This window comes from Nilaparvata lugens, chromosome 12 (genome assembly GCF_014356525.2).
Source record: "Nilaparvata lugens isolate BPH chromosome 12, ASM1435652v1, whole genome shotgun sequence".
In the NCBI taxonomy this organism is placed as follows: Eukaryota; Metazoa; Arthropoda; class Insecta; order Hemiptera; family Delphacidae; genus Nilaparvata; species Nilaparvata lugens.
The window spans coordinates 29,045,789-29,057,620 of NC_052515.1; the positions used below are offsets into that span (position 1 = coordinate 29,045,789).

The 11,832-nt window shown below is 34.7% G+C and overlaps 1 non-coding gene across 1 annotated transcript; it reads right to left on the reverse strand.

Annotated features, from left to right (window-relative positions):
- Positions 1–1,338: 1,338 nt before the first annotated feature.
- On the reverse strand, positions 1,339–1,420 carry Trnap-agg. Its single transcript has one exon. It is a non-coding gene; the product is annotated as a tRNA-Ser (tRNA).
- Positions 1,421–11,832: the final 10,412 nt, after the last annotated feature.

Here is an 11,832-nt window from a genome sequence, read left to right on the forward strand (position 1 = left end):
GCGAAGTTAGGGCGCAGCCGGCCCTCTCTTACACTTAACCCTCCAATACAATTCTAAGTAAATACTAAAACACTGTACAACAAAGATTATAAGATAAAATAAAACAATTTACAAAATAATAAAATTTCCAAATAGCGAATGAAAGAAAGAAAAAAAACAAAATTTCTTTCTAATTTGAATCAGTGAAAAGAATACAATAAGGAAAAAGAGAAAACTGAAAAGTGAAAACGGAAGAAACGTCAGAGAGAGAGAGAGAGAGAAAGAAAGAGAGATCGAGAGAGAGAGAGAGTGAGTGGGAGAGCAGAAGATAGAAGAGAGAGGACTACTATGTTGTATGCTAAATTTTTATAGCACATATAAAAGACGACGGAAGAAAGATAGTAGAAAGAGAGGAGAAGATAGGAGAGAGAGGTAGAGAGAGAAAGAGAGAAGATCCTGTATTTAGTTTGGTATAGTTGTAGCCTGAATTTGAGCTGTCAACCATATCAACGTCTAACTGCTATTGACTTGTTCAGTCGTGCAAAAGCAAAGGAGGGACCAAATTCCTCTGACTAGTTTGTTTTCATTAGTCTATGGTTTTGGCCTGTTTAATGGTTTGGTTGTATGTAGTTTTGACAAAATTTTACTTGATTAAATTGACTCAGTTTCAATCTTTAATAAGTCTGATGATTGACTTTTATATTCTTTGACAGGAGGAGAAGCTATGTAGGAGGAGGAATGTTTCTTAATAAAACTCAGTAGAGATTACAGATTGTTCAATTCCTCTACACATTGCTGTATTGCAGTGCGATTTTGCAAGAATTTATTTTAATTTGAGGAATTTAATTTTGAATTCGGAGGAAATATAAACAATGGCGGATATGCTGTAAATGAATGTATATTACTGTGAAGCTCAGAGGATAATTTTGCGGTGGATATTTCAACTGCATACGAAGACTTGAAAATTATCACAACCCTCTATTTATGTACTCAAATAATGAACAACGTGAAATTCCGGATCTAAGCTTAAATCTTTTGGATTTGATTTGATACACCATTATCAATCACTCAAGACTCCAGAGATCAATATTTAAATGTATAACCAATCTTAGTTTCTCCTTATTTCAATAAATATGTGACTATATTATTGTGGTTCAATTTTGTGGTGTGTGTGTGTATACAATTTCAAGCATTTCCATTCGATATGGTCTTTATTCATTTTCTAAATACATTTTAATTGGCTGATTTTTCATCTATTCCTTGAACCTCGATGGAATAATTATTGTTAATTCGGTTTACTAAAGAGTTTTTTCTATGATTGTTGACAGAAGAGATTGTTGAAAGTTGATAAAAAAATGTCGCAGTCGGTAGGACTCGAACCTACGCTCCCAGAGGGAATCTGATTTCTAGTCAGACGCCTTAACCACTCGGCCACGACTGCTTATATCACTTGCAACAAATCTCTGCACATGATAAGATGAATGATAACGTTATGCATTTTCGCAACTATCAACCAATAGTGACGTCCACGTTATAATGGCAGTAGCTGTTTAACATTGGTCTTGCTATCATTCGTCAAAACAGTGCTATCCTTCTCTAGATCCGTAACGTTGCTAGATCGTTTTAACAATGTAAAAATATAATTAATTTGCAAAATTTTGTCTCAATTCTGAAAAGTTATTATTAAATATTTGAGAAATATAATTTATTGGCGATAAAAATAATGATCATATTTTTTATTTCCATTAAGATGTGTACAAAAGAACAAAAAACAATTTTATATACAATAATATTAATTACACTCTATGAATATTTAAGTGATACAAAAGTCTGTACATAGCTAACGTCGTGAAAAAAAAAACAAAAACAAAATATCACTTCTACACACACAAACATCTGAAAGGAAATAATTAGGTACTCCCGAGGCAAAGGCCTATATGGGAGTCCCAGCATAAAAGAATAAACCACAGACACACTTATAATTTGCATATGAACAAAAAGATAATAATTAACTGAGGTAAATATGATTGATCATTCCAAACAAGAATGAACAGTTGATGTTACTTCAGATATACCGGTATTAGCTATCCTCCATAGAAGGCAGTGGCAAGGCAGAGAATCGGCAACGCTGTTCTTCTATCTCTCTTCACTGCCGTTGTAACGTGGACCTCACTATACATAGAAAATCCAACTAATCAATCTTCAATGGAAATACTTCAAATTGTCAGTCATTAAAATAATGGTAGGGAAAACTGAGAAACTAGTCTTGGTTATTGAACCGGAGTTAATCATTCGTAAACTTGCTTACTACAGAGAAAATTGAGTTATGTTCACGCTTTTCCAATAGTTTGTATTGTAACAGTTATTGTTATTTGTTACTTTGATACAGTTATATCACTTCCATTCCAATATTAATATGAAAATAAATTAATCAATAATAATGATATTACAATGTTCAAAATATGCTCCGATGATGGCAATTTCATTAGAAAAGTCACATGTTCTAAGTTCATTCATTGGAAGGGTGACTGCTTGAGGCCATCTCCACACAGTTTTTATTATAAACATCAAAATCAATTTTTGACAAGAGCCTTTAGAGCCTACCTACAATATATTGTAATAAAACTCTTTTCTCATCATTAGCATGCCCAGAGAGTGTAGAAGATTACTTTAAATGGTTAGTTTCTATTAGGAATGTCAATGCCGGGACTGATTTCCAATCCCGGTATTTCGGGATTATCCAATATCAATCCTGGGATCCCGGGACTGATCACGGGATTGGCAAAAATCAGTTTCATGCATTTTTGCAATTGTTCCTCCTCAATTACATGTTCAGTAACAGTGTGTGACGATGAAAAAGGAATCATTATAGAGAGAGAGGATATTATTAAAATGAAAAAATACTTAGGAATAATATTAAAATTCAACATTCTATTTCTATAAATGTTTCCAAGATCAGGAGTAACCTTCAATTTGCTGAATGCTAGATGATAGTGAGAACTGAGGAAAGCAAGATGACGCAGCAGAGTCTTTTTAATGTAGAACAAAGGCATTTCTATCCTACATCATGACGAGATAGAGTTCAAACTCTTTTATCATTTCAAATACTGTCAATTGAATTAATATCACTTGAATTAAGACCGTATTGGCCATACTGACCAAAAAATACGAAAGCTGAACCACTACTCTACTAAATAAAATTTCGTAGAGCCAACTATATTATCTTCAACTAGATAATATTCTTCTTATGTTAGAGAAAGAGAAGAGAGTTCTGAGTGCATTTCAAGGGAATGACATCAGCACTATTGTAAATTATTCGCCGTCTAGACCAGTGAGTATAGAATGTAATTAATATAATATAATTACATTATATACTCACTGGTCTAGACTGGTAATAGTGGTGCTGTGTGAACAGAAACAAACCTAGAGACATAACAACCATCCTGCGAATAATACAAACCGATAATGCGAATTCTTCTTAGCCATTACAGAGTACAGTATATTATGTATATGCAACTGTAGGCTGTGACTGTAGAATAAATTAGTCAAATACTAAGAACAATGAATTAACTATCCAAAACTCATATTCATCACCGTAAATGAATTCTATATTGAATTGTTTTTGGAAAAATAAGATTCACAATTTCAGGTTTTCTAATCCAGAAAATCCCGGGATTGACCCTGAAGAGTCCCGGGATTGTTAGGTATCAAAAATGGACCGGGATCTCGGGATTGACATCCCTAGTTTCTATACTCATAGATCACCCCTTCCTTTATCCACGTACAAGCCTCAAGCTCATGTGGTCATCATCCTCAAAAACATGAAAAAAGTAAGACTACACGTGTAATGCTGGACACGTGTTATGATAACACTCAATCTACAGTATTATCTTTTCGTACAATATTGCAGTAAAAATGGCGTTATTGGCAATTCTTTGGGTCCAGTTTTTCTTATCTCTTCTGTACAGCTACTTAGTTGCCTGTCAATGGAGGGACTCAACCGTATGGAAAACTGGCCACTGGTCAAAATCATCTACGGAAATTGAGGAAGCTTGAGTCTTCCACATCGCAAACTTTCATGTCAAAAACTTCTAAACACCCACTCTTTCAGGGTTTGAATTCACGTGAGCAGAAAGTTCATTGTATCAGTTACTACTCTATAATATTTTCCCTCATCTTCGCCTTCTTTTCATTACTTCAATGAATTTTGCTTCCATATTCTCCTACCCCTCAACGTTCATTATCTTAGTTACTACTCTATGATATCTATCCTTTTTTTCCTTCTTTTCATTTCTTCAATTTTGCTTCCCCATTCTCCTCCTCCTCCTCCTAGTCATCTTCCTCCTTACTGTGCTATTTTTTAATCTTCACGTTACTTCATCTTATTTTTGTTCCTTCTCAGATTCCTCTTCTTTATGATCTCTTATACTCATGCTTTTCTCATTTCTTTTCCATCATATTGTATCTCTTCTTTCCCACTGTTCATTTCTACACCAACTTTCTTCCACTGTTTAATATTCTCATACTCTTCTTTTTCATTTCTTTCTTCTTATCTCTTCATTTTGCTCCCCTTTTCTCCTCCTCCTCGTTTTGCTGTCTTTTTCATCTTCCCATTACTTTAACTTATTTTTGTTTCATCTTCTTTTCAGTCCCCTCTTCTTCATGATCTCTTATACTTATATTTTTCTAATTTACTTTTCATAATAATACCTCTTCCTCCATAGATCTAGATCTTCTACTATTCAATATATTTTATGCTCTTTCTTCTCATCCTCCTCCTCCTCCTTCTTCTTCTTCTTCTTCTTCTTCTTCTTCTACTTCTTTTCTTTTATTTCTTCTACATTTTCTTCTTACTCCAGCATCTCCTGTTTTACTTTCAACTTCTCTTACTTCTCTCTTTTTCCACTTCACTTTTTATTTCCTTCTGCATTCACATTCCATTTATCCATTTATTTAATCATTTATTTACTTTAACCAATGTAAAAACTCTTTAAAAACATTCATTGAATAATTTCGTTCTTCCCATCCTTTTGAAACTTTCCTGCTTCCTATATTTTCAGCCCATTCTACTTCATCCCTTCTATGTTTATCGACTATTTTCATCTTCCAACATTGTAAAAGTTGACGATCCAATGAAGGGGTCACTACTCTGTCGTGAAAATTGCCAATCGGGAATCAAACCATGGAGCTCTGTCCGTTTTTTTTCGGAGCCCTATCAACTATCCAGCTTAATCGCACAGTCTGTTGTTTTGTGAAGTGCAATTCAATTTCCCCAAATTGAGTGTGGGTCTTGCTGATAGAGTATTGGAGTGGACAGAGATTGGTTGCTTTGAGGAATAAGATGGCCGTGTGATGCTTTCACTTCCGTTCAAGATTCATGCCAAATAATGTTTTCTCAAAGGTAAAGGTCCGTTGAACATAATTTTTTGAGAGTTTTCTTGATATAACGTAGAGCATCAGTAAAGGCTTGCTCATACATCAAAAGGAAAACCTTCAAAGACCTTTAAGCCCTGCACACACACAAACACACATACACATCGATTTTTGTTCGTATGATATTTTGGCCTTCTTATAGAATCTATTGGATTAACAGATAATTTCAAACAGATGATGTTTGTCAAGTTCCGTTTAATCTAATAGAATTCATAAACACGGCAAAATATCGTACGACCAAAAAACCAATGTGTGTGTTCAGGGCTTTCGATGTGTTCAAATAACAGTTCACGAATCGACAAATCCACATCTTTCATGTATGTTTTACTGTTTTTCAGCATTTCAATTCATAATATCGCTTAGCTGATGTTCTAATACATTGTTATCTCATGACTTTCTAGACTTGTCTACACGACTTCTTATTCTTGTCAAATTGCTGTATAAATCATTGCCTATTAGAAGTATCGAATTGTAAGATGAATTAGCCGACCAACTGGATATTGTAATAAAAATTCTATGAACTATGAAGCTATAGTGAGGTCCACGTTATAAAGACAGTGTTTGATTAGCAATGGTATGCTATCCTTGTCTATCATTCAATAAAGCGAATAGCACTATCTCTTTCTCGCTTTGCTCTGTTGCCAGATCATCTTTCAAAAATGTAGAATTAATAATTGATTAACAAAATATTTCACTTCAATTAAGAAATTATTGAAAAATATAATTTCTTGCTTGATAGAATGTAATTGATTTTATTACGAGAATGAACAGGTAATATTACATCAATAAACCTGTATACCGTCTATAGAAGGCATTGACAAGACAGAGGATCGGCAACGTTTTCCTCCTATCTTTCTACACTGCCATTATAATGTGGACGTCACTATAGATACTGTAATAAAATTCTAAGAACTATGAAGCTAGTACAATATTATTGATGGAAATTCAAAGGCGATTCAAATTCATAAGAGAACCCTGTACTGTATATTGCAGTCACCTCGAGAGAGCTTTACAAAATTTGTTGTTTTGACGAATGAGCTCACAAAAATTCAAAGGCTTTCATGTTATGTTGATAGTCCAAGTCTACCGAATTTTTCTTCTCTGAATAATCTTTGTCAAATATTGATCGGATATTGTTGACGCGGCTTTATCAGTTGAACGGCGTTTAAAGAGTCAGTCAAAAGCGTGAAAAATTAACGAACGTCTTCTCGAGATAAGATTGGAGACAATTGATGATTTAGTCTGTAATTAGATTCACTCTAGCCTGTCAGCATTCCATATGAATAGCGTTAATGCTTTACATGCAACTAATACTGGAAATTTGAAGTGAAACTCATGCCAGGAGCACTTCTAAAACTACTTGTGCTATATGATGGAAGTTGGGATGATAAAATTGGAAATATTGTCGAGTGCATCTAGATCGGTGAAATCACGTGTTCTCTTTCAGATTCTGTTTTTGTTATTTTAAATAATTTATCGTAGAAACGTTTTCCTGTCCAATAATTGGCTGCTTCATTTCGTCTCGTATATTGAGTGTTCTTATCTCTATTATTTGAAACCAGATCTCCACGCCCTATAATTCAATTTTGGAGTAGTTCACGATTCTTTCTTTTACACGTTTTTCATCACTTTCTCTTCAATCTTCTATATTATGATACTCTTTTCCTTACTATTTTCTCATCCTATCCTTTCTAGACGAATCGTTATTTGACGAGCTCATATTTATTAGATTTGAGGCAAGGATATTAGCGATAACATTTCATCTATTGAACGTTAAATGTTTCCTCTCTCTTTCATGACTGTTTGAAAGCGTTAATCTCTGACAATATTATTAGAAAATCCATCCATCTGTTAAACAGTCTTCTAAAAGCATTCCATTGAGATGTACAACCTAATAGAGATAAATTTAATAAAACTATAAATCTCAAAATAATTTAAAAGGGTGCTGAGATTTATATTTTTATTTAGATTGAAAGTAGCCCTCAAGAAGAAAGACAAGCTAATAGGGGCTTGTTCAGTTCAGGTTTTAGTGTTTAATTTCATTTTTAGATAATTCGAATAAAATTATAATATTAGCTCCCAATATTAGCATGGGAGTGCAAACCCAAAGGAAAAAGAGGCATAGGAAGACCAAGAAAGAAATGGATGCCGGTACAGGCCAATAGAGCCTAATCCTTGTAAGAGGATGATGATGATAATTACAATAATTATACTCTCACAACTCATACTCTATTCTCCATAATTCGATATGAAGAATGTTGATATCATTACATTCTCATGATAGGCGTAACTAGCTGAACCACTTGAGAAATTGTTCTATTTTTTCCTCGTCCGATGAGAATCGAAATGATATACCAAAGAGAGAAAATAAGTGAGAAATAACATGTACTGGAGAGAGGAAAAACCTTCTCGCGGCGTAATCTACATTGATAACAAGGCGGGTCTGAGATAACACAGTTTGGACAGTAAGAACGCACTTTTCAAGTTCAAATACTGGATAAAGACGTCTACTGCGATAGCGGGCTAAATTATTACGGCCATACAACAGGCAATTACTGTTTCCTGTTACATTTCGAATTATTTTTCCATCTTTTATCCGATTATGAATCATGGTTCCGCGAAATTCACATGCTGTTTCCTCTCTACAATCATGGTAGAGGTTCTTAATGAAGAGGATATTTTCTTAGAAATGTTAATTTTGGAAGACAAGGGGGAGATAGTGAAGGAATATGCTTCGAGTTTGATAATTTTGTCAAACTGTAGAGTTTCGTCTTCAATATTTTCAGGCCACATCATATTAGGAAAAGAATTCCAATTCTATTTTCAGGTTGATTGTTATATAACTTAGTTTTAATACTGATATGCTTTTCCTTCTAGATAGGCTACAATATAATTGAAGCTCGAATTCTTCAGGTATATTGAGTGGATCTGTTCAAATCGAAAATATTAGACAGACTTTCATTGATGTAGCGATTTGAGCTAGAGAGAGTGAATATTCAACTGCTGAGGTTTTATTCAAGTAAGATTCTAGTTACAACAATCCTTTTCCATAAAAATGTATTATGGATAAGTAGCTGCTATGATATGAAAATGCTTCATGTTCCAGGAATGTTCTCGAATTATGCATAATATCGGGGTACCGAGCTTCGCTCGTTACTTTTATTTATTGATAAACACAATTCTCTAAAATGATCGTGTTTATATTCCACAGCAGGCTATACGTCATCTTATGAATTTCGGACATGCGATATTTTGATTTTTCACATCACTTTTTAGAATCCGCACTTTTTAGATCACTCACTCACTTTTTTAGTATCCGCAGACGACGAAAGTCTCAGCTGTTCCAGCCAAGGATGAATTACCCTTTTAATGTCGTTCAGCGAGTTTTCCCAAGGTTGAGACCTAGTGCAATCGAATTTTTATATCATAAACCATGTTCCAAATTTCGTGAAAATCATTAGAGCCGTTTCCGAGATCCGTTGAACATAATAATAACCAGAAATAAAAATACAGAAATCGCTCGCTTAATATAATAGGATGGTTTTCCAATCAAGCTTTAGGGTCATACCATATTAAGCATTTTTCAGGCGTTTTAAGACGGCGTTTTTGAAGTCGGCAGGGCAGAAATTTCTCCGATTGGCTCATTGAGTTGGCGCCTGAGAAAACGCTTGAAACCCCGCTCAATATGTGTTTCCCATAGAAAGCATCTTGTTAACAAGAACTATTTCTCAAATTTGAAGCATTTGATTTGAGACAGGCAGTGATACTACAAGCTGGATAAGGTTAGGAGCATGAAAGTAAAAAAGCATGAGTGATGTTAGTTGAAAAGCATGGTTTTATTAGAATCATTTACTGGCACAAAGCTTGAAAATGTTATATTTTCGATTTCATGCAAGCAGCGTTACCAGAAGCCTGTAATAAGTATACCAACTTACAAACCCTGCGTCGCTATAATTATAATCCATAGTTGATATGGCATTTTTGTTTTGCCAGTTTACCACACTATTACCTGACACAATTCTCTTTAAATTAATAATCACACACAGTAAAACAATAAACAACAAAACACAAGATTCTGGACTAATTTGTCTTTTACGAATATTTATTTCACAAATAATAATCCAAATCGTTGAGAAGTAATCCATTGTGTTGCTGAAAGAAAATATTTGTATTTGAATATTATTTTGTTTTTCATGATGATGTGGTAATTTTTAGAGACTAGTGGAAGTTCAGCCACAAAAATTGATTTATTGTTATGAGAAGATTGGAAGGGTATCGAAATTCACTGATAATGACTTATATCCAGTCAATTTATTGTCGTTTTCTATAAAAGGAGGTTATAAACAAGAGATGTTCTTTACAAACCTAGTGAATGATTGTTGATTGAAAATCTATTTTTCGGGCTCTAGAGTTATTTAGGAAGTGATGAAATATAGACTGATACAGTTGCAAAATAATCCCAAATTTTGTCCATTAACAGATAATGTAAATCATAAAATATTGTAAAAATACTAGAAAAAATTGAAAAACGAAAAAGTGAAGGGTTCAAAAATGATAATATAACAAAAGGAGAGAATTAAAATTGGTAATGTTATGTGAAAAGATCAATTATTGAATTGAAGTATTGCTTTGATCCACAGAATTAAAGGATGAATAATAAATGAGTACACCACAATAAAATATTTATGAAGTTGAAGGGATCAGAAGCGACCCTCTCACAAGTCTGCGCTCAACTGAATTGAGTTTGCCAAGTGCCGAGGGAAGAGACTGGCAGAATATTTTGCGAGTCCCGACCTACCCAAGTGGTGGGGGAATGCTGATTTTCGCGCATGCGCTGTAGTCGGGGACTGACCTGCCTCAAGTGATGAATGAATGAGTGTCCCTCAAGGTCGTTGCGCGAATTTTTGGCAAGGTCGCTTGCACTTCCTTGTTTACTTCTCCCCCTCACACTCTAACACAACACACCCTTGGTGAGCGAGCACTCGTACGCCCAAGCACACACACGCGTGCAGAACTGACCTTGCTGTTTTGTTTGTGTGTAGAGTGCTTTGCATTTCCGTGTTGAGCGGGCTGCTTGCTCGCATTTTGTACGGCGTTTTGCGAATTGGCTGAATGCAGGATTTGTGCATGGATTAGGAGATGAATAATGATTAAAATGAATTGAATGATTCGATTATTGAGTGTGTATTATGGGATGGGTGTTTAGGTAAGTTACTGAATAACTTATCTTTTTTTTCATTACATGGAATTTAGTACCTTTTTGAAGGCACGTCATGTTCCGGCCAAACATATCACAATCATTGAAGAATCAAAGATTAAAGATATCAAGTAGTCATTGAGTTGACTCTGGGTCCTTTGACGTGTCATAAGAACTGCGGGAGCATTCCCTTGATGCAGTTTCATATTTCGATCAAGTAAAGTCAAGTGAGGTAAAGTAAAGTCCTCAGATTTTATAAACTCCACCCTGCAAATTTCAAAATTGGTGATTAATAATTTTATTAATTGGTGATTAAAATTAGTGACCGCTCTATTCCCATCAAGATTCACTCTTCAGCTGCTTGGAAGTCACATTGAACCTATGAAGTTATAGATACATCAATCACAAGGTGTACGTTCACGTTCTGTGTACAGTAGATTGTTCCAGTTCCAATCGTTAATTGTTCCATCACGTGACTAGTGCAAAATGTTCCCATGGAACGCCATTTCAAAATCGTTGGTTAAAGCTTTTGGCGCGCACATATAAAGTTGATTTACACTAAACTGTGTCGTTCACTAGCTGCGTGAATGAAGAAAGGCTGTTTTACAAACCTACCGTCTAGAAAAGTGTAAATTTCTTTTATTCCATTACTCTCAAATTTTCTATCGAGAAAAATTCATTTAATGAATGGTTATCAAACATCATATTGTTGGTTATGTATCCTATGCTATGGTAAACAAACTATCAGTGCATGCGCAGAGAAGCAAGCAGACTACAATAATCGACCAATGAGAGCTCAGACAGTTGGAACCTGTTGGAACTGTACCAGGTCGGACAATTTACCACACTTCGACTGTGGGGCAGAAAGTTGGAGCTGGAACAGAATCTGTCAAAATTCCTCCCATGGAACGTGGAACTTTTTACTTGGTTAATTGTGAATCGGACAATTCACCACATTCCATGTATGGGCCCAAGGAAAGGCTTGATATTGGAGCGGTTTACGGGGACCGAGAATTCTCTCGAGATTGGACCATCTCCAACAAAGCACAATTATTCTAGGATACATGTTGGGTAAAAGTACTCAATAACGATAGGGGCTTCAATATTTTATTTTGAATTCAGCAGCTTAATTACTGTGAAATTCTTTAATCAGTGGATGAATCAATCACAAACTTAATTTGTTTTGACATAATTCATGTATTTTACCTAGTACATTCCAACTA